We start from the raw sequence: 22,712 nt of genomic DNA, 5'->3' as shown, positions 1-22,712 counted from the left end.
TTAATAAAATTGTTTCTATCAGAGAGAAGATTGATGGAGTCCTTCCCACTATTATCAGTGATGTATCATCAAGTACAGCAGCTTTAGAAGTATCTTTAGAACCTGAATTATATTTAGACGGCTTCTGCCCAGTTGATCTCTCTGAACTAACAACAGCAATAGTCTCTTCTAAACCATCAACTTGTGTTTTAGACCCAATCCCAACCAGACTGTTCAAGGAGGTTTTCCCATTAATTGACACTTCCATATTGGATTTGATCAATCTGTCTTTGTTGACAGGATATGTACCTCAGACTTTTAAGGCTGCTGTAATTAAACCTTTACTTAAAAAACCTACTCTTGATTCAGAAGTGTTGGCTCATTGTAGACCTATATCCAATCTCCCTTTTATGTCTAAAGTTCTTGAAAAAATAGTTGCAGCTCAGCTTTGTGATCACTTACACAGAAATAACCTGTTTGAAGAGTTTCAGTCAGAATTCAGAGTGCATCATAGCAGAGAAACTGCACTGCTGAAAGTTACCAATGATCTCCTCTTAGCCTCTGATAGCGGACTTGTGTCTGTGCTTGTCCTGTTGGATCTCAGTGCTGCATTTGATACGGTCGATCACAGTATCTTATTACACAGACTTGAACATGTTATTGGGATTAAAGGAACTGCATTAGGCTGGTTTAAGTCATATTTATCTGATAGATTTCAGTTTGTTCTTGTAAATGAAGAATCTTCCTCACACACCAGAGTAAGTCATGGAGTTCCCCAGGGTTCTGTGCTTGGACCGATTCTTTTCACTTTATACATGCTTCCATTAGGTAACATTATTAGACAGCATGGCATCAATTTCCATTGCTATGCTGATGATACTCAGCTGTACTTATCTATAAAACCAGATGAACCCAATAGGTTGGTCAGACTACAAGCATGTCTTAAAGACATAAAGACCTGGATGACTCAGAACTGTCTGCTTCTAAATTCAGACAAAACTGAAGTCGTTATCTTTGAACCTGAGCGTTTCAGGGAGAAATTGTCTAGCTATATAGTTACTCTAGATGGTATTTCCTTGGCTTCTAGTTCTACAGTGAGGAACCTTGGAGTTATTTTTGACCAGAACTTATCATTTGACTCGCATATAAAACAGGTTTCTAGGACTGCCTTCTTTCATCTTCGTAATATTGTTAAAATCAGGAACATCTTGTCTCAGAGTGATGCAGAAAAACTAGTCCATGCATTTGTTACTTCAAGATTGGATTACTGTAATTCTTTATTATTGGACTGTCCCACATATTCTCTGAAAAGCCTTCAGCTGATCCAAAATGCTGCAGCCAGAGTTCTGATGAGAACTAACAGGAGAGATCATATTTCTCCAGTTTTAGCTTCTCTTCATTGGCTCCCTGTTAAATTCAGAATAGAATTTAAGATTCTTCTCCTTACATATAAAGCTCTTAATGACCGAGCTCCATCATATCTTAAAGATCACATTGTAAGATATTTTCCTAACAGAGCACTTCGTTCCCAAACTGCAGGTTTACTTGAGGTTCCCAGAGTTTCTAAAAGTAGAATGGGAGGCAGAGCCTTCAGTTATCAGGCCCCTCTATTGTGGAATAAGCTGCCAGTAAATGTCCGGGAAGCAGACACCCTTTCCACTTTTAAGACCAGGCTTAAAACTTTCCTTTTTTATAAAGCTTATAGTTAGGTCTGTTGAATCTGATAGTGTGTCTGCTAGTGTGTCTTGTCCTGCCTCCACCTCTGGCACCCTTTATACTTTCATTACCCCCTATCCACAATAAACCATAAATATAATGGTCAAATGACCACAAATGTGTTCCGTTGCCTAGATACAGGGGGTGTCTCACATTACCCGCTGTCTCACATTACCCCACTCTCCCCTACCGTGTTAAGGTTACATGCTGCCATTCCGACATACCGACATTCCGACATTGACGTTCAATTGTCGGAATGGTGAAATTTTTTTAAGAAATGAAACGTCCCGTCATTCCGAATTTAATTTTTTCTTTTGTCGGAATGGCGGTATGATTTTTTCTTTTCAACATACCACCATTCCGACACGCGATTTCAGCACCACACGCGTGGACAGCTCGCCATGCAATAATAGGGCTGCACCAGCTACAAATGCCCGAGAGAGAGACATTCCAACACGCAAGTCAAGCAAGACTGATCGCACCCACTCAGAAATTTACTGATGATGAGGGCTGACGAGGGGCTCGTTGTGTAGCCAATACTTCATTTGGCAGTGTAAAACGGATGCAATTGTTTTTGTGACAATTGCCTCAATTTATTTTACCTTAAACCACTGAGAATGCGTGAAGCGGAGATGCGCATCGCAAAGACAGCACAGCGATTTTCGAAGAGTGGCATTAAATTTCATCTGGGCAGAATGAAAGAAAGATATGTCTGGAGAGAGCTTTTGTGTGTGCGCCAGTACTTCCGGTGAAAACTTCCGGTGATTTGACAGCTAGCGCGTCAGGTTAGGGCCAGTGGCCGTAAACAAAGGTTATAGCCGAGAAGAAAGATGATAATATAACGTAGCTAAAAAGACTAGCTTTCTTCAGTAGCCTAATGCTTACCGATTTAGCAAGCCTAGCAGCCTCGTTGCTAATGCTAGCCGCCGTAACGTTACCAACCATACCCGACGTCAAGGAGTTGGCTGAGCAGGTTATGGAGGGGCTGGCAGAGTTAACTTCATAATGGGTGAGTGCAGGTTTCATTCACTTGTTTTCATTCTTTCACAGGATTGATTCACTTCATTGGTTTATCCGATTGCTGGCCGCCGAGCCATTATGTGTCTGGGTTTGTGTAGGTTACTGATCATGTTGTTAGCGGTCGATAGTCAGGTTGTGTGATGTGTGTGTATTTTTTCTATGGGTACATGCTATTGACTGAGCAGAGCGGTCTGTGCTCGTTTTTTATTTTTATTTAATTAGATTGGAGATACTAATTAATACTGAGGGGGGGGACTGGGGCCGATGTCGGAATGGTGGTATCAAAGTGTCGGAATGGTGGTATCAAAGTGTCGAAATGGTGGTACCAAACTGTCGGTATGGCGGGATGTCGCAGTGGCGTCATGTCTGAGTGACGGTATGTCGGAATGCCGGTTGCATACCCCGTGTTACAGTTGATGCTGCGTTTTTGTTTAGGTCATATACACCTCAACTAAAAAAAAGTAGAAAACAATTGATAATTCTACAAAGCTAAAGTATCTACAGGACAACTGTCCTAAATGTTATCTACACACAGTACATAGTTACTACTATAAATATCAGACAGAGAGAGATCTATCTGGCTATACGTGTCTGGCTACTGCTAGCTAGTTAGCGATAGCTAACCGGAAGGAGTGGATCACACACTCGAGAGAGAGAGCGGAAGTAGAACGGAAGTAGAGTCTTGCAAAGAGCGAATTACACTGCAGCCATTTTAACTAGTACTCACTTGACCTTTGACCTTCTTTATAGAATATTGTGCTAATTAAGAATCCAGCAGATGCTTTTCTAGTAAAATTCAACCTTTCTTTTGCTACTTTGGCATCTTCACGTGTCTTCATTACTTCAACCTATTTCATTCCAGCCCATTGTTCAAATCAGCTGCTTTGAATTAAACCATTTCTTTTTTTCTTTCTTCTCTGTGTGTTTCTCTGTTTCCCAATTAAGATCAGTTTTCTGGTGATCCATTTAACCTTTGACCTTTTTTCATGACAAATATTCATCTCTGTGTTGAAATGCTCTTCAGCTGTCACTTCTGCACTCTTAACATTCAATTTAAGGTTCCAACTAAACTGGCATATCCATTCCATTTCACCCTTTTAGATTTCAAGACCTTTCACTTATTTTCATTATCCTTGTAAATCACTAACTGCAGTTTTTTCCAAAAGCTTTAAATTATTACACTGTTTTATTTTCACCTTCAAACTGCTTCAACCAGGACTTCAGCAACTGGCTTTCTGCTAAATTGTCACTATTTTTAGAAATGTCACACTTATAAAAAATGTCAAGACTTTTCACTTTTTTTCATTCTGCTTGAAATCCTTTTGTTGTTTTTAACCCTTCAGCTTTTCTTTGCTGACAGTTTTTCCAGCAGCTTCTAATTGTTCCACTATTGTCTTTTGCATCTTGAAATGCCTTCAAACAGGACTAACAAGTAGTCAGTGCACACAGGGCAAATTCCTGTGAGCCATTAGAGAACCCCCAGCTATGGATCCAGCTGTGCTGCGACAGATGTATCACAACCTGAACCAGAAGCAGGCCTGTGTGTTCCATGCTATCAGAGACTGGTGCATTAAACTTGTGTGTGGCCTAAATCCAGAGCAGTTTTTCTTTTATGTCAACGGTGGTGCAGGAACAGGAAAGTCCCACCTGATAAAATGCATTTACTCAGAGGCATCTAAGATACTGAGCAAACTGCAACTATATACAGAAGAGTTTGACATATCAAACCCAACTGTTTTACTCTCTTCTTTCACTGGAAATGCAGCTTTCAAAATCTGTGGCACACTCTGTACTCAAGCTTCCATGCAGTCTGAAACCACCAATCCAAGGACTCGGTAACCAACTGGATGAACTCAGATCTGAACTTTTTAATGCTCAAATCATTATTATCGATGAGATCTCGATGGTTTCAAAGCACCATTTTACGGTCTGGGACCGTTCCTGAAAAACCTGGAAAGTCTTTTGGATGCACTTGAGGTGTTGGACTGTCAGCCTGTTATTGTGTGTGGAGACTTCAATGAGAATCAGGTACTCAGGTCAACAAAGCCAATTCTAGATCTGTTTCAGTCTAAGGGATATGTATCACCTCTGCCACCACAGACAAGAACACACTGCTTGATCTCATTTTCATCTCCCAGTCACAGCGATGTCTCCAGTCAGGTGTCATGAGAACATATTACAGCTATCACAACCCAGTGTTCTGTGTCCTGTCCACCAGTGAACCATGAAGAGGTCAGTAAGTCTTAAAAATAATCCAAAAATGTAAAGAATTAATGCCTGAAGTTTGTATTTTTGGTGAAGAGATAATGTTTTCTTCAGAAAAGTATAAGAAAAGGTTTTTCACTAAATCTGAAGACATATGCTATTGATATTTAACAGAATCAGATAATGACTTTTTCCAAATACTGTATTTTTTCTCAATATTGAATGTTTTTCCTCATAAAATATTATTTACAGCTAATATAATACTTATAATATAAATAATAATACAAATATAATTTATTATAAATGAAATGATAATGTATAATTTAATATATTATTATATTTTATATATTAGTGCAATTATCTGGGTGGGTTGGGTCAGCGTTGATAAATGCACAGGCCACAACTGTCTGAGCAGCTCTATAAAAGCTGCTACATTTACCAAAACATTGAAGAAACATCAGAAAGCATGAGCTCTAGGTGTAGCACGTGCTTTCTGATGTACCAATAACACATACCAGCTGATACCCCACTGGGGTGGAGGGAAAAGTGGGTTGGTGGTGGGGTGGGCGGTCAAAGAACTATAACTCTACAATAAATAAAACTGTTAAGATGTTTAGATTTGTTTCCTCCAGACAGGAGACTTGGTCTCCTCTATCCTCCATGACAAGACACTCTAGCACAACAAGTAATGTCCAGACTGGGAGATAAGTTTGGGGATGCTCCCATTTATTAAATACAAGCCGAGTATGAGAATCAATGAGATCCAAAATCCAGGGTGGGGGTCTATGACAGCATGTAAAAAGATGGCAATTATGGTCAATATGTGGATATGATGAAGCCAAGCCAGCATACAACCGAGAGCGGTAAAAAAACGTATGACCTCCCCACACCCCAACCCCCGCTGCCCTTTCACCTTGACACCTATATAGATTTCCCCCACACTGCCACCAGTGGTAGAGCAAAATATAGGATGAATTGAATTGGATCCGAGTCCCTGTTTTTCATTCCCTCACAACACAACGCAGAGGAAAAATACACAGCGAAAGGCATGCCGGCTACATCATATAGCGCTGTTTGAATGGCTTAATGTGATTGGCTTATGAGTAAATGGTCTCCCATGTTGGGTGTGTTCTTATGATTGGCTGAAACAAGGAAGATATCTGATTGGTTGCAGATCATTCCGTGTTAAATTTGTGGGAGTGTCTCAAAATCCATACACAAATGCAGCGAAGTCCACAGACCAGAAGCAGTTTGTAAATGAAGTTATATTTGTGTGTGCATCAGAAATACATTTGTGAATCTTGTCCTGGGCATTTGTAATTCGCCCTGCGCATTTGTAAATCTGTCCTGCGCATTTGTAAATCGTCCTGCGCATTTGTAAATCGTCCTGCCCATTTGTAAATCGTCCTGCGCATTTGTAAATCGGCCTGCGCATTTGTGAATCCTATTCTGTGCATTTGTGAATATTGAAACTGATTTAGCTCCATACTTAGCTGCCATGATCAGTTGGTGTCACATGCAAATTATTGAAACGGTTATTATATCATGTTTATAAAGGAGAGTGTTATTTACCTAAACTGTGTGTTAACTACATGTGTGGAAAAAAGAAATTAGTGAGACTATTTGCTTGGTTATTTCATGGTTGTGGTAAAAAAAGAGGTCAATCTTTAGTGCATTCTCACTGTTACCGGTGCAAGGAGAGACAACTAAGCACGCTAATCCTTAATACCTCTAAATGACTAAATACAGTTTGCACGTTTGCACGAATCCTGCTGTGGCAGGATTCGTGCAAATGTGGGTTCTCCCCAACACACACACAGACCACTTCGTGGGAGTTAACCGTTTATTTGTGCCAACCAATGCTCACTAGGCTGAACACAGGGGATCGTCGTCTTCTCCGGTACTTTGCTCTCGTGCCTTCTGCCGTCTCTCCGACAGGTCATCTCATGGTTCTCCTCCCTTTGCCCGGACCAGCACTGATAAAGGGGAGAATGATTAGCCGATGATGTGCAGGTGTGCCAATCATCTCCCCTCCCACTGTCCTCTGAGCCCTTCCCACCTCTCCTCTGCACCTGATGCACCACGCCCCCCTCCACAACTGCATTTAATGCATTTTTTCACCAACTAAAAGGAGTACTTCATGATATTTTTTATTTCTGTAAAATTATCTTTTGTTGTTGTCTATTAACATAACCGTGATAATTTTAGTTAACTTAAAGTCTTCTGTCCTTTGTCCAGCTATTATTGACTATTACTTACCTGTGCTCTGTTATTACATCGTAATAGGGGTTACATAAACATCACTTACTTGAAAGGCACCAGGAGCAAGAGTAGGTTTTCCTTTGAACTGCAAAATGTGATTTGGGGTTAGAGCCTCCAAGTCATTTGCATCATCTGAAACCTTTGTGATGGGACGATCATTGAGGATGGCTTCTACTTCACATAGAATTGTCTCAAGACTTTCATCTTGCAAGGTATGTTGGTGAAGAACAGAAAGTAACACCTTTCTGACCATTCTGATGAGCCGTTCCCACACTACTCCATGATGAGATGCGACAGGTGTGTTAAAAATCCAGTCAATCTCCTTTGCCAGTAGAGTTTGGTGGATTTTTGCAAGATCTATAGCTGCCAAAGCCTTTCTCAGTTCACGCTCTGCACCAACAAAATTGGTGCCATTGTCAGATCTTATTTGACATACTGCTCCTCTTCGGCACACAAAACGTCTGATGGCATTAATACAAGAGTCAGTTGTTAGTGAATGAGCTACCTCCAAATGTACAGCTCGACTGGCCATGCATGTAAAAATAACACCGTATCTCTTAACCGTTGCATGTCCTCTCTTGACCTCAGTGGGCCCAAAATAATCCACACCTACATTAGTAAAAGGTGGGAAATCTGGCAGACTCGTTCTGGTGGCATATATGCCATTTTCTGCTCTGCTGGTTGTCCTCTGTAGCGTCTGCACACAATACATTCTGATAATATTTTTCTGCAGGCTGAGTTGGCACTGGTAATCCAGTATCTTTCTCTGAGGGCTGAAAGCATAGGATTTCTTCATGCATGTCCCAGCTGCTGATGTAGATCTTGTAGCATAAGTTTGGATACATGCTGGCTTTTAGGATGTTTCTGTTCCTGAGATAGGGCTGAACGACTCAGCCTACCATCCACTCTCAGTAAACCTTGCTGTAATACTGGATCAAGCCTGTAGATATTGCTTGTGTTCTTAACAACAGATGCTCCACTCTGCAAATCTTTCATTTCTTCTCTGAAGCTTGCATGCTGGCTGTAGCAGATGATGGCAATCTCTGCTCTGGAGATGTCCTTTACTGAAAGAGTTTGTTTACAAACAGCAGCTTTATTCTTTCTCATCTCCACTGAAATACATCTATAGTCTCTCTTATTGCAGCCACTCTATTTGCAACGAAGATGTGAAATCGTTTGGTGTTATTATTTATGTATCTCAACACTGTCTGACTGTCTGTCCAAAAGCATGAGCTATTCAGCTGAATAGTCTGCTTTAATGGAGCCACTCTAGCCTTTCCGAGCATGAATGCTAGGTGCACATTTCCTCTTTCATCATCCAGCCTTAGGTAAGACACTGTCCCATATCCATGGTCACTGGCATCTGCAATATGATGGAATCCCAGTGGGTCATAGATGGAACTGACCATTGAGAGAATGCCACGCCTTGTGTGAGGTTTTTCTTCCACTGCAAGCTCAAAGCTGAACGTGTCATTTTCTGCACTCCAGCTGAGGCCCAAAGCTTTCTCCACGGGAAGACTGTCTTGTTCTAGATAAAGCTCTCGTTGGTTTAGAGCGCTTTTCCTCTGGAATGGATAACAACACTGCTCAGCTGTTACTTGTCCATTTCAACAACTGAAATCCTCCCTTTGAGCACAGATTGATGAGGTGTGCCACCAACTGTACTGCCTCTTGCTCTGTGACCACGGCTTCAGGCAGTCATCCACATAAAAGTTGTTGTAAATGATGTCAATCACCTGCTTGTTATAACTGTGTGTATGATCTGCTGCTGTCTTTCTTAGAGCATAATTGGCACAGCTTGGTGATGAGACAGCACCAAAGATGTGGACTGTCATCCTATAATCAGTTAGGCTGACTGAGGTGTCTCCTGACGGCCACCACAAGAAGTGGAGGAAGTCCAAATGTTTCTCTGACACCTTCACCTGATGAAACATAGCCTTAATGTCTGTCATCAGTGCAATTTTCTCCTCTCTGAATCGGGTCGGTACACCAAAGAGGGAATTTGTTAAATCCGGCCCCTGCAGCAGCTGGCTATTTAATGAGGTCCCCTTATAGCTCGCCCCACAATCAAACACCACTCACAAGGTCCTCTTCCTCGGGTGGTAGACTTCATGATGGGGCAGGTACCACACACCTCCATCTTTAGGTTCCAACTGGTCATGATGAACAACTTCAGCATAGCCTTTGTCAATGAAATCAGTAACAAATGCTGTATATTCCTCCTTATAGGCCTTATTCCTCTCAAATTTTCTTTTGAGGCTTTGAATGCATTGCTCCACAATACACTGGTTATTGGGCATGATTATGTCATCCTTATTAAAAGGCAGGTCCAAAGCAATAATGTCCATTTTTCATACAAGTTGATCGCTCCATTATTTCCATGAATCTCTTATCCTCAATTGACATTTAATTTTCCTCTTCCAGTGTCTTCTCATTGAACTCCATGTTATAGTGAGACATCAACAGCTCCTCTAGTGTAACGATGGAAATCTGATTAATATAAACAGTTGAATAGCTTCTCTGACCACCATTTCCACTTCTTAAAGGCCCGTTTATGACCCATCCTAATAGGGTCCTCACGGCATATGGTCCATCACCTTTACTGTTAATGATCTCCCATGGCTCCATGAGTTTTGGTGCATTCATCCCAATCAAAAGCCCACCGTCAGCGTCCAATTCTGGGATCTTGATAGCTTAGAGATATTCCAAATTCTCAATATCTCGCTAACGTGGAAGGTAGGTCTTTGAGACAGGAATGGTTTCTTGCGTGTAAACCTCTGGGAGAGCCATGAAGTTGTTTTCTCCGGGCTCAGAAATCTCCAGTCCATTTACACAGTAACTAGGCACCAGCTTCTAGACACCATTACCCATGGTGCACAGGAGGATATTAGTCTTTGTGCCTTGTAAGTTCAGCTGGTAATGAAAGTGGCTGTACTCCCAGGATCTAAGAAGGCATAGGTCTGTAGCACCTTATCTCCTTTCTTAGACTTAATTTTGACTGGAACAATGGAGAGGGTACAATCATGGTTTCCGGCCCCAGTACAAACACCAGCCTGGTGAGACACAAATGCACTGCTTATTGGTGGTTCTTTGTTGTCTAAATGCAGAAGGGTGGGATGCTTTAAATGCATTTGTCACAGGTGAGACGACTCCTACACTCCTTACTCATGTGGCTTACTTTCAGGCATCCAAAACATGCTCCTTTTCTTTTAGGAATCCTATTTTCTCCTTATGAGAAATCCTTTGCAGTTTTGAGCACTTTGATATTTAAAGGGGCTCCTCACAGTAAAGACACGTTTCGCGGAGAGGGTTATGGGAGGTTATTGGCTGCTTGTGAATTGTTGGCACACAAAATGTGGCACTATCAGGAGCTGAAATGGATGTTACAAAGCTGCTGCCTTTCGTGTTGACCTTTAGTGTTGTCCTATTTTTATAAATTCTTCTCATTACAGAGCTTGGCTTGATGTCAGAGATGTCTCCAAACAATGGATGGGACAGGATCTTTGTTTGTCGGTCGAGGAAGTTAACCACATCAGTAAATGTAGCTCTGAAGCCTCGCCGCTCTGGTAGCTCACAAGCTACTAATCTCCATCTTTCACGGAGCTTATAGGGCCACTTCATGATGACTTCCCTCATATGAGATGGAATATTCAACTCCTCCATATACTGTATTTCTGACATTGCATGACAGCATCCACGCAAAAACAAAGCAAATTCCTGCAAAGCTTCGACATCTTCAGATTTTATGACTGGCCAGGCAAACACTTTGTACATATATGCAGAGGGAATATGATGTTCATTTCCAAAAAACTTTATTATAAGTCGCTTTGCTCTCCGGTAGCCCTGCTGTGGTGTCATGTGCATGCAGCTCCTGACAAGCTCCCTTGGTTTCCCTCTGGTGTATTGCTCTAAAAAGTATAAACAATCCTGATAACTGTTTGTCTTTTCTTCCACACAATGTTCAAAAGCTCTTAAGAAAGACATGCACTGCAATGGATTGCCATCAAAAACTGGGATCTCCTGCTGAGGAAGAGTAGCTCATAACTGTTGCTGAACAAGTATTGATGTAATTTCATTCTGTTTTTGCATAATAAAACAAATTACACTATCAGTTGGGACTGATGAACTGCTAAATTGTTGTTTTTGTACATTGTGCTTTACTTGAAGCTGTGGACTGAATAGGAACAGTATTTGGCTTTAAGTTGACATTTACAGAAGATAATCCATCCAACTTTGAACATGACCTAACAGTGACATCCTGTGGCTGTTTTCGGTATTGCACTTAATCCTGTACATATGATTTTACATTGCAGAAAACCTTAGTTCTTACATCTGGTGCAGATGTTGGGAGCGCTGTTAAGCTCGGCATAGCGTCAGATTTAATGACATTAAGCACAAATTCTTTCGCTTGTGGGTTAAATTCAATGCTCTTTTGCTCTTTAAGTCCTTTGCTGATGTAAGAGTTCATCCCATTGGACATTGATTTGGATTTTCCTCCAACGCTACTGCCTTCCAACACAGAAAGGCGTGCTGCTGCAACAGCTATTTGCGCTTCTATTTCCACCTGTTCCTTTTTTGTCGTATTTTATCAGCTTCCAATCTATGTCTTTGCTCCAGTTCCTCCAATTCATGTTTTCTTTTTAAAGCTTCCGCTTTCACAAGTAAAGCTGCTTGATCAGCCAGGGCTTGTTCACGAGCGGAGGATGGGCTGGACGCTTTACTGCATTTAGAATGCACACTTGAAATATTTGAGACACTATCCTCAGGATTTACACCTTCGTCACCCTCATCATCATCTTTCCCTGCTTGAACATCATGAGGAGCAGCTTATTACACACATTTTCACGGGCATCATCATCCACTTCATTTTCTGTCAGCCAAATATGCACTTTATTCACAAACTCGTTTTTTGCCACACTTTTCTCCTGAAACCAAGTATTTTGCCTTTTTTGCCAGTCTTCAAGCAACTTAAAATCATTTAACAAGGTGTTATGAAGAGAGGACGCATTTTCACACAATATATTAAACCTTTGCATGCATTGTTTTACTTCAGAAACATTTTTATTTGACGACCAAAGCGCTATTATTTTCGACTTTATTTTACTTGCATTTCTAAAAACTTCACTTCTTTCCTTCTGTGCCTTTTCAAGAGACTTAGGGAAAGTTTTATTTGTCTTTTTTCACTTTGAGTGTCCGTAGGCTCAATTTCATCATTCATATCACTCATTTTCAACTGTGAATCAACAATAACAACAACAGGCTGCGTTGTGCTTTATCGGTCTTTACGTGCAGCCAAATGCTCCAAAAATACCACTAGGCACAAATGCATTCACATGAGTACCTGTTGAATGTTCACACTTTGAGATATGACTGAATGAAAGCCACCACAAAATCATTAGCCGTTTACCAGGCTATATCATCATTTCTGGAAAGCCGTAGGCCGAACGCCGTAACACATCATAAAGCCAGTCCAACGCGCCATATGTCTGTATTCAACAAGGATGACTGCACTCACCAAAGACGTCTTGAATGGTAATTGTGCCTCATACCTTATTTTTGATCGATCTTACTTGAGATGACAAGGATGGATGGTTGAGTGAATATAGCTCCTTTGTTTGTCGTGCAGATGAGCTAGGCAGGTGGGTGTGTGCCAAACTTTTCCAGGTGAGTTGTCCTCTTCATAAAGTGGCATATCCTTTAGTCCGAATGGTCAGGTTTTTTACTTTGTGTAGCAACTATCAAATTCCATCCTTATTTTTAGTCGCTTCTGGGTGCAGGGAATCCAGATCCTTACGCGCTCAAAAAGTAATGTCCAGACTGGGAGATAAGTTTGGGGATGCACCCATTTATTAGATACAAGCCGAGTATGAGAATGAATGAGACCCAAGTCCAGGGTGGGGGTCTATGGCAGCATGCAAAAAGATGGCAATTATGGTCAATATGTGGATATGATGAAGCCAAGCCAGCATACAACAGAGAGCGGTAAAAAAACGTATGACCTCCCCACACCCCAACCCCCGCTGCCCTTTCACCTTGACACCTATATAGATTTCCCCCACACCGCCACCAGTGGTAGAGCAAAATATAGGTCAGAGTGTCAATTCACATATAAATCAAACACTGCCACCAAACCAAACAGAATTATCAAAACTAAATAAGACAGACCCAAACTATGCCCAATATTACAAATGGCTCCTATAGGATTCATGAAACTAAAGGCATTGATGGAAATGGCCAAGAACAATTTTTTAAGCCTGAGCAAAAGATGAATGATTGAGAAATATTGGTAGAAGGATTTCAAGCAGAACAAAAAATAGTGTAGTCTTGTTCATTGTCAGTCATCAAGGTCATGGTAATCACAAGAGCTTGTGTAGCGCTCCCTTCAATAGTCATAGAAATAAGAGCAGGGCTTTTGGGTTCTTTTAACGTATTTAACTTCTATATTTTAACCCTGATTAACTCAGTTTTAATAATTATCTTGGATCTCTGTTTACATTAATCACATGAAACCTCTTGACGAATTCACCTTTTAGAGTTGTAGTTTCAATAAAGATTGTAAACCAAAAGTGTCTATATGACTCTCCAAGTATGAAATTACTCCCCCTTATAACGCAAATGCAATGAAATCAAAACCTCAGGTTTAAGAAAAATAGTATTCAATTATTTACTTATCAAAAGGATGAGCTTTGAAAATAGAAAACATTAGGGCCTACATAAAAATATATGAATGATCTTTGACACTTCCAAATTAAACGTACCTTTTTCTTTCTTTAAAGAAACTCTTACTTTACAATCTTACTGTAAGAGAAAGTAAAACATTCACCTTTGATCCAAAAAGGATTCAGTAAACAAACCTTAATTAACCCTCTTCCAGGTCACATAAACACAGCAAATACAGTATCAGTGGGCCCACTCACACACACCTTAGGATATCTGTCCCCTAAAGCCGGCAAAACTCAAATTACCTCAAACAAACCAAACGTTGCAGGCCTGGATCGATGCTCGTGATCGTGGTAGCCCAAAACATTCCTCAGTGACTGAATCTTGATCTCCATCCTCTTCTCTCATATTGTGAGGTTCCCACTTCAGATTGTCATCCTCGGACAAGCATTCCTCAGCAGAATTTCTGTCTGTGGAGAAGAATCTCTGTCATCTTGGATGAGATTTGCCTTTCCTGCAGTATCTTTTGCCTTTTGCAGGATCTCCTCCAGGTAAGTACTGTAGGGTTTCTCAGGACCATAATACTCCACCTCTGAAGAGGAATCTGCAACTGACTCCTGCAACTCTTGAAAAACTTCCTGAGCTTCAAGTGAAACTTTCTTTGATTTCTTTCAAGTCTCACCTCTTGTTCTTGTTTTGACATGGGAATTGTCCTTAGACTCCACTGTTGGCATTCTCACCAATTGTCCAATCGGAAAGAGATGATCTCAATGGAGGGTTTTGACTCCTCCTTCTCCATTTTCCGGTTTCACTTTGTACCAACACATTGCAAATGCCTGCAGAATCCAGCTCCATGGATAGAAAGTCGATGCATACAAGATTCATCGGCCCACTGCTCACAAAATGATGGAATGGTGCTGCTCTCTGACAGAGGGTCTTTCGAGTGATACACTCTCCACAGTTCTTTATGTACTGTTCAACATCACAGGCCAGTTTAGGTAAGAAGAATCTGGTTCTGAACACGTCAGTAGTTCTCTCTATACCAAGGTGTCCCAAATCATCATGAGTGGACTTAAAGGATAACTGCGGTATTTTCAACATTAAGCCTCTTTTCTGAGTCATCTGCAATGTTTTAGAACCCTCCTCACCGCTTTTTTGATGTTTACTGCTGTCTCCGGTATTTGCCTAATTTTGATTCTTCTCAACCTGCTTCAGAATGGCAAGTCATGCGCATGTCTACAAAGGTCCGTAAAAGCACCATAAACGTCCGTCTTCAAAATCATCAACTCACCGGAGTGGTTACTGGTGTGCACTGGTAATCCAGATCAAATTTCGTTGCCAGGAACTCCATCTGGTTAACAGGGTAGTTCCTCTCAGATGTTTTCAGCTTCTGGCTGGCGAAGGTAACTGGTCTCAGAACCTCACTGTGTTTCTGATATAGGACGGTGCCAAGCCCTTTCAAGCTGGCGTCTACATGCAGGACGTATGGCTTGTTGGGATCCGCAAAGGCCAACACAGATGCATGAGTGAGGCAGTAGATAATCTTGTGGAACGCCTGAGTGCAAGACAGATCCCACCTCTCACCGAAAGGCTCAAACACCTTGAGGTAAGTGTAGCCCAGGCTTCATAAGCTGTGAAAAAATAATCATTAAGAGAAAAGCAGAAGTCTAATGTGTTTGTATGTATGTGTGAGTGTGGCGTCATAACGCCGCGCGGTGCAGTTGTACACAGCACTCTGGGTGATAGCTAGAACCATGAGGACAGACCACACTGTCGGCTGAGTGTGAGGATTGCTCTGTCGGAAAATTCCCAGGAGTTGAAAATAGAAACCGTAGAGAGACGGTCGGAGTTCACCAGTAACTGAGCCACGGAGTTCTCAGTTTGTTTTCTGCTTGGCGGTGAGTTTATTGTGTGTTTGAAATGTGGATGCTTTGAGTGAAAGCGTTGTTAGCCACAAAGCTAATTTTAGCCGCTTTACGTGAATTTGTACTGATTTGTGCTAGCATTGAGCTACCAATTGAGCTAATAGGTAACTGGGATGATTCTGGGAAAATACTTAGCTGTTGTGTATCATGGGTGTAGGTGTGTGTGCCGTGTGTGTACACGTTGCATACTTACCTTATGAGAAAACTTACCTTATTTCATCATTTATCCAAATGTTTGAAAGGAAAAGGCCTGATTTAAGTTATTTTAAAGAATTTTCAATTGTTTTACACTGGTAAAGTGAAAAGGATTAGAAAAATATATTTTTTGTAATATTATTTTAATTCATATACGTCATATTTATGTTATTATTTATTTTAATTAAGAATGTATGGCCTGTAGCTATGTTAGTTTACTGAACCATATGAACCACATGAACCTGTTTTCATAGGTCAGGTTTTTTTGTGGGACGATTGATGTCAAGAGAGGACATCCACTCAGTCGACTTAACAAGAAGAGACCAGCAGCAATAAGCCACGAGGTGGCTTCTTGATCTCCTGCTGGAGAGACCGGATTCAGAAAAGGATGGCGAGCCAGAGCTGAGCTTACCTTCTTCACCAGTGGTGTGGTAAGACACTTGAGAAACACAGAATAAAAGGGCCCCAACAAAATAAAAAGAACTGAGCTCAAAAAATTAAAAAAGACAGCCGCAGAACCCTAAGAAGGATTGTAGAGCCTTCAGATGGGTAGGTGGTGGCCACGTTGTGAAAGCCTCGATCTTGTGTGACAGGTTGTCCCCTTTCTGCCCACCTGCAGCACTGTCTCAATTTGATGTACACCCTAATTAAAGGGTGACACAGGTGCCTGCACCTATATATATGGGAGTGGCTGCTCCGGTGTGTCTCTCTCTGGCTGCACTTCCGTCTCCGCCGTTGATTGTTGACGTGTCTGTGTGTAGAGCTTCCTTCATGCAGAGGAGCATTACCAGAAGCCTTTCCTGGGTTCTCCGCCTGGATTTCCAATGAAAGGAGTGTTGCCAGAAGCCTTTCCTGGGTGCTCCGCCTGGATTTCCAATGAAAGGAGCATTATCAGAAGCCTTTCCTGGGTGCTCCGCCTGGATTTCCAATGAAAGGAGTGTTGCCAGAAGCCTTTCCTGGGTGCTCCGCCTGGATTTCCAATGAAGTAGCCTAACACGCGGCGCTCAGCATTTTAAAGGGATAATCCGGAGTAAAATGCACTTTAGATCAATTTACGGGATATTGGGAGTACATACGTTGAGTTGACATCAAAATCATGTCATTCGGATGTGTTTTGAGAATTTCGATTTGACCGTTTTTAGCCAAAAGTCGTTAGCCTGGAAGTGAATGGGGCAAATCATGTCACCGCTACAAAACGCTATTTTTATACCTCTTCTACAGCTCCAAACAACATAACACTTACGTAGTAGTGAGTAGAGGGTCCCTAAAGCCAAACCAAAGTGTCCCGAGGTCTTCATGTGGTCGGATATAGAGTCCAGAATGAATTTAATCAGTCAGTACCTTTCCGGAAATGTTGCTGCTGCAGCTGCCGCAACAGACTGTGGTGAAGTTGGTTTGATATTGGTGTAAAAAAAAGACACCTTATTTCCTTATTGTGAATATCTGTCGAATATCCAATATCAAACCAACTTCACCACGGTCTGTTGCGGCAGCTGCAGCGCAACATTTCCGGAAAGGTACTGGCTTGATTAAATTCATTCTGGACTCTATATCCGACCACATGAAGACCTCGGGACACTTCGGTTTGGCTTTAGGGACCCTCTACTCACTACCACGTAAGTGTTATGTTGTTTGGAGCTGTAGAAGAGGTATAAAAATAGCGTTTTGTAGCGGTGACATGATTTGCCCCATTCACTTCCAGGCTAACGACTTTTGGCTAAAAACGGTCAAATCGAAATTCTCAAAACACATCCGAATGACATGATTTTGATGTCAACTCAACGTATGTACTCCCAACATCCCGTAAATTGATCTAAAGTGCATTTTACTCCGGATTATCCCTTTAACCTGTCTTGCAGGGGAGTGTTACCAGAAGCCTTTCCTGGGTGCTCCGCCTGGATTTCAAATGAAGTAACATTTTAATCCGTCCGCAGCCTTTTAACCGGCCGCTGTCTTGTCACCTCCAGTGCTCCACACTGCTGTTTTGGTTCTTTGTTTCTTTTCCCACACATATTTAATTATTGTTTTAATATCCCTGTGTTATGTGACGTCATGTAGTTTGGAATGTTTGTTTAACTTTTGGTGTTTTGATTTGTTGAACAGGTGCTGTGGGCCTCCGGCGGCAGTCCCGTCCTGGTGGTGGTTCTATCTCACCGTGTGAGTGTGAGTGTGGAAGTGTGAGTGCAGTGGCACGGGTGTTTTCTTTGAACTTTGTCGTTTGGTTTCCCCTGCCGCCCGGTAAGCTCCAGCTCTGTATGGATTTATTATGTCTTTCTGCCTATTATTTTAACTGGGTTTTTCTTATAGGTTATTTTCCCTTTTCTTTAATAAATTCTAATTTTGATATACACCAACTGTCTCTTGCCCTGTGGGATTTATTTGAAACCTGTGTGTCTCTTTTCTCCGGACCGGGGGACAGAGAGAGAGGGAGAGCGAAGAAGGGAAAAAAAGGAACAGAAACATGAAGAGACAAACATAGAAAACACTGAAAAATCAGACAACCAGCTGCTACACCTGTAAAAACAAAACTGAAGACAATCCACAGTTTTTGTGGGGAATCCAGCCTTAGAGTCACCAGGAGCACCTGTAAGCAGACAAGCAGAGAACAAACACACAAACAAACAAACAAAAAAGCACAAGCAGCAGCAATCTCATATAATACAACTGTGGATACAGATGACCTTAAACCACAGGACAACACAACAACTGCTTAGCGAGCATGCTACTGGGCTAATGAATGTGTGTGTGAGTGTGTGAGTGTGTGAGTGTGTGTGTGTGTGTGTGTGCATGAACATGCAATGCACATAGATGGTCCCACATAATAACCATGCTTAAATATAAGTGTATAGGGCCACAATCCACGCTGTATGAGCTGCAAATTAGGATTTTGAGTCATTCTGGTGGCATGCGGTTCAAACATATTTGTGGCCAGAAGTTATGGTTAGAATTAGAACTGAAGGATAGATCTGCCTCCCATTTTGAGGATGGTAAAGAAATTGTGTCATCCATCTTAGACAGTAATTTATATATTTTTGATATCAGTTTTGGTCTATAATTGTTGTTGGTATTCTAGAAATGTATTGCTTCCTATCCCATGTTGTGATATGAGCGCATCGAATGAAATCTATCTAATATTTCCTGACTGTAAAGTGATAGCAGGTATATTCTTGAAACTACAGTTGATGGGCAGAACTTTGGTCTTAGACCAGTTGATAAAGTAGTCAGAAAGTGCTGAGAATTTATTCATGAGTGTGATTGTGTGAGTGAGAGATGTCTGTGAGTTCTGAAGGAAAAGTAAAACATAATCAGCATAAAGACTTATTTTATGTTCAATATTTTTGGAATGGATGCCTTTAATATTTCCTTCTTGTCTGATAGCAGCTGCTAAAGGTTCGATGAAGATGGCAAAAAGTGAGAGTGAAAGTGGGCAACGCTGTCTGGTACCTCTCTGCAGACTGAAGCTTGGAGAAATTTGATCATTTGTCCTGACACATGCATTTGGGGAGCTGTATAGTATCCTTATCCAGTTAATGAAGTACGACCCAAACCCGAATTTGTTTAATGCTGCAAATAAGAATTTAAGAAGAAAAGGAAGAATAAGAAGAAAAGGAACCTGTGTGTCTCTTGTTGTGTGTTACTTTCCACATTCATTTCCTGGAGGGTGAAAGTCCCCCAGGTGGCGTTGTCGGTCGATCTCCCTCCCCGTAACCGCATTGGTGATTCCGCCACACTTGGCTGGGTCAGGTGATACGCCATCGGCCGACACAATATGACCAAGGTCTTTTACCTTGGGCAGGCAGAATGGACATTTGTCAAACAAGATCTTCAGTCCAACCTCTGCCAGACGATCAAGGACTTTAAGAAGTATTTCTTCGTGCTCTTCCAAAGTTCTGCCAAACACAATCAGGTCATCAAGACAAGAGTCTCCCACAGCCTTCTCCATAAGTCTTTGTCAGGTAGCCGGGGCTCCAGTTATCCCCTTTTGCATCCTCTCAGTTGGTAGAACCCCAGGTAGTGGGCACATGAATGCCGTCTTCTCCTTATCTTCCTCGGCCATGGCAATTTGGTAATAGCCACTCCGCAGATCAAGAATGGAGAACCACTTGCTGCCTGTCATTGAGTCCAAGACATCATCAATACAGGGTGTTGTGTACTGATCTGGGATTGTTCGGCTGTTCAACAATCGGTAGTCGATACACATCCTTATGGTCCCATTCTTTTTGCAAACAATCACTATTGAGGATGCATAGGGGCTACGAGACTCCTTGATGATCCCTGCACATTTACATTTATGCATTTAGCAGACGCTTTTATCCAAAGCGACTTACAACTGTCAACTATTCATTAGTTCAGAGACAATCTCCCTAGAGCAACTTCGGGTTAAGTGCCTTGCTCAAGGACACAACGGTGGCAGCTGGGATTTGAACCCATGCTCACCAGGGTACTAGGTCTGAAAGGCATGTGTCGTAACCGCTATGCCACCACCGCACATAAATCAAATCAAATCAAACTTTATTCATATAGCACTTTTCATACTAAAAAGCAGCACAAATTGCTTTACATACTAAAATCATTAATCAAATCAATTCATGCATAAACTCACACACAACATCACACAACAACCACACTCCAGTCATACCATCCTCGACCACCCCCCAACATGAGCAACATCCATATTAACAACAATCAACATTAAAATCTGGTTTGACGCTGAAGTGAGGAAACGATATCTTGGGGATCTGTCCACACCGGAAGCCAGCCCACCAATGACCACAGAGGCCGCCACCACGGGGAACCGCCCAGATCAGGGTTTAACAGTTCTTGGAGATGCTTTCTCACATTCTCTAGATCAGCTGGGGCCAGACGACAAGAGCGCTACTGAACGGCCGTGGATCTGACATCCGGATTGTCTGCTCTACTCCCTTTGCCAATCCGACATCCCATTCATATAGAGAGAACACCTCAGACCTTGTAGATAGCTTTTGACGGAGTCTCTCTTTCCACTCCTCCGACAAAGGTGGGTCTCCAAAGTTGTTCAGGTTAGCATCAAATTCTGATGCAGCTGCCTTGGAAGGAGTGAGAGAAGTGACTGCATCTGTCAGATACATATGCCTGATAACTGTTCCCATTGTTATGACTGTCTCAGTCAAAGACTCATTCTGAACCAGGATTCTGAAATGATTGACGTTCACTTCTTCACTGGGCACCACCATTGGCTGAAGTAGTACACCAGTGGGGGGGTGGAGCTTCAGGAGATGAGTCTACCATCAGGATTTCTTTGTTGACCTGGTGCTTGTATTTGACTTTGCAGACTGCAGTGCAATCATGACCAGGGGGCAGAATCAGTGGGCCAGGGCCTTGCCATGTCACTGTAGCAGTTCCAGTGTTGGATTAAGAGGTCTTCAGCCTCTGGAAGATACCAGCATTCCTGTGGGGGATGTTTTTCTGGGTAAGAACCAGATCTGAAATTCTACATGTAGCAGTAGAGTTGGTTATTGGGCTACCATTACATCTCTACCTTCCCTGTGTGTGTTGTTGACACTTTGGTGACTGCCCCTTAGCAGGGGCTCACCTGGGCTCACGATTGGGCGACTGTAACAAGTCACACCCTCATAAAGCAACATGGCTGCGCACAGGCTCTCTGCTTTTTCTGAGAGGAACAGACTAGGTCAGCGGCTCTGGTTTTGTGCGCTCCTCATCGCTGGTGCCCCGAAGGGAACTCGTCTTGCCCCTGGCTGTTCGGTAGGTTGCTGGTTTCCTTTCACGTGCGTTTCTTGTGCTTAAATGCATCCGTGTCTTTACGGGGGGTTCTCGTTTCAGCTTGTGCTAATTATTGCAAATTGTTTGGCCGTACGGCTCCATCTTTATCCCTCCGACGCGCTCGGTTTACCTTTATTCAGGTGAGTTGTAATGTTACTCGTATGTGCACTAAATGTTTAATTAGGCAACATGCTGACATTATTTTCATGTATACAGTATACATCACGAGACGAGTCCGTAACCGGAGTCGCCTCTCAGGACTGCGTGTGCCAGCTACAGCGGGCCCGTGGGGCTTCCAACCAAGAACGGTCAGAGTTGCCGCTGTGTCCTCCCGTCTGTTCACGGTAACAGCCGCTCTCCATTTGCTTGCTCGCCTCGGCGGCTTGGCCGCTTGTAGGTTTGGGTGCGGGTGCATGGCGCTGAGCTTGCTCGCTAGGTTGCATCATCTGTCCCGTGATTAAATGTTTGTCTTGTCAGTTTGGTCAACGTCTGCCCTTCTCTGTGTGCGCTGGCTGTATGTGCTTTTAGTGAACTTGTAATCCGCCAGTTAATGGTGCATTCCCTCTGCTGAACCTGGTGTGCTGGGTATTTTGCTTTTGTGTGTTTTGTTTGCCGTCCTCATTTGTTTTGCTGTGATTTATTTTGCTTCCTTATTATTCGTTTGCAGTGTTTTGTTTGTTAATTGTGTACCTCAGCATCATTTGGTCCTGTTTGTCGGAACCGCTCCACTAAGGTGGAGTGTCCAACCTATAGCCTAAGCCAGTGTCCGGTGCGTGTGAGTGATTGAGAGTGATTTTAATGCCGGTATTTTACCTGTTTACCACCAAAGAAAAATAAAGAATTGTAATTTTGTAACCCACGTCTCTGTTATTCATCCCCTACACTCGGTGTATATTTAAAAGAATATTGAGTTGCATAAAATTGATTGTTTAAAGTAGTGTCTACCTCTCGGCACTGTTACATACACAAAGGAGAGAGACAGAAATCGCC

The sequence above is a fragment of the Odontesthes bonariensis genome, chromosome 6 (genome assembly GCF_027942865.1).
Source record: "Odontesthes bonariensis isolate fOdoBon6 chromosome 6, fOdoBon6.hap1, whole genome shotgun sequence".
Taxonomy (NCBI): Eukaryota; Metazoa; Chordata; class Actinopteri; order Atheriniformes; family Atherinopsidae; genus Odontesthes; species Odontesthes bonariensis.
Note: the sequence above shows the minus strand (reverse complement) of the source record.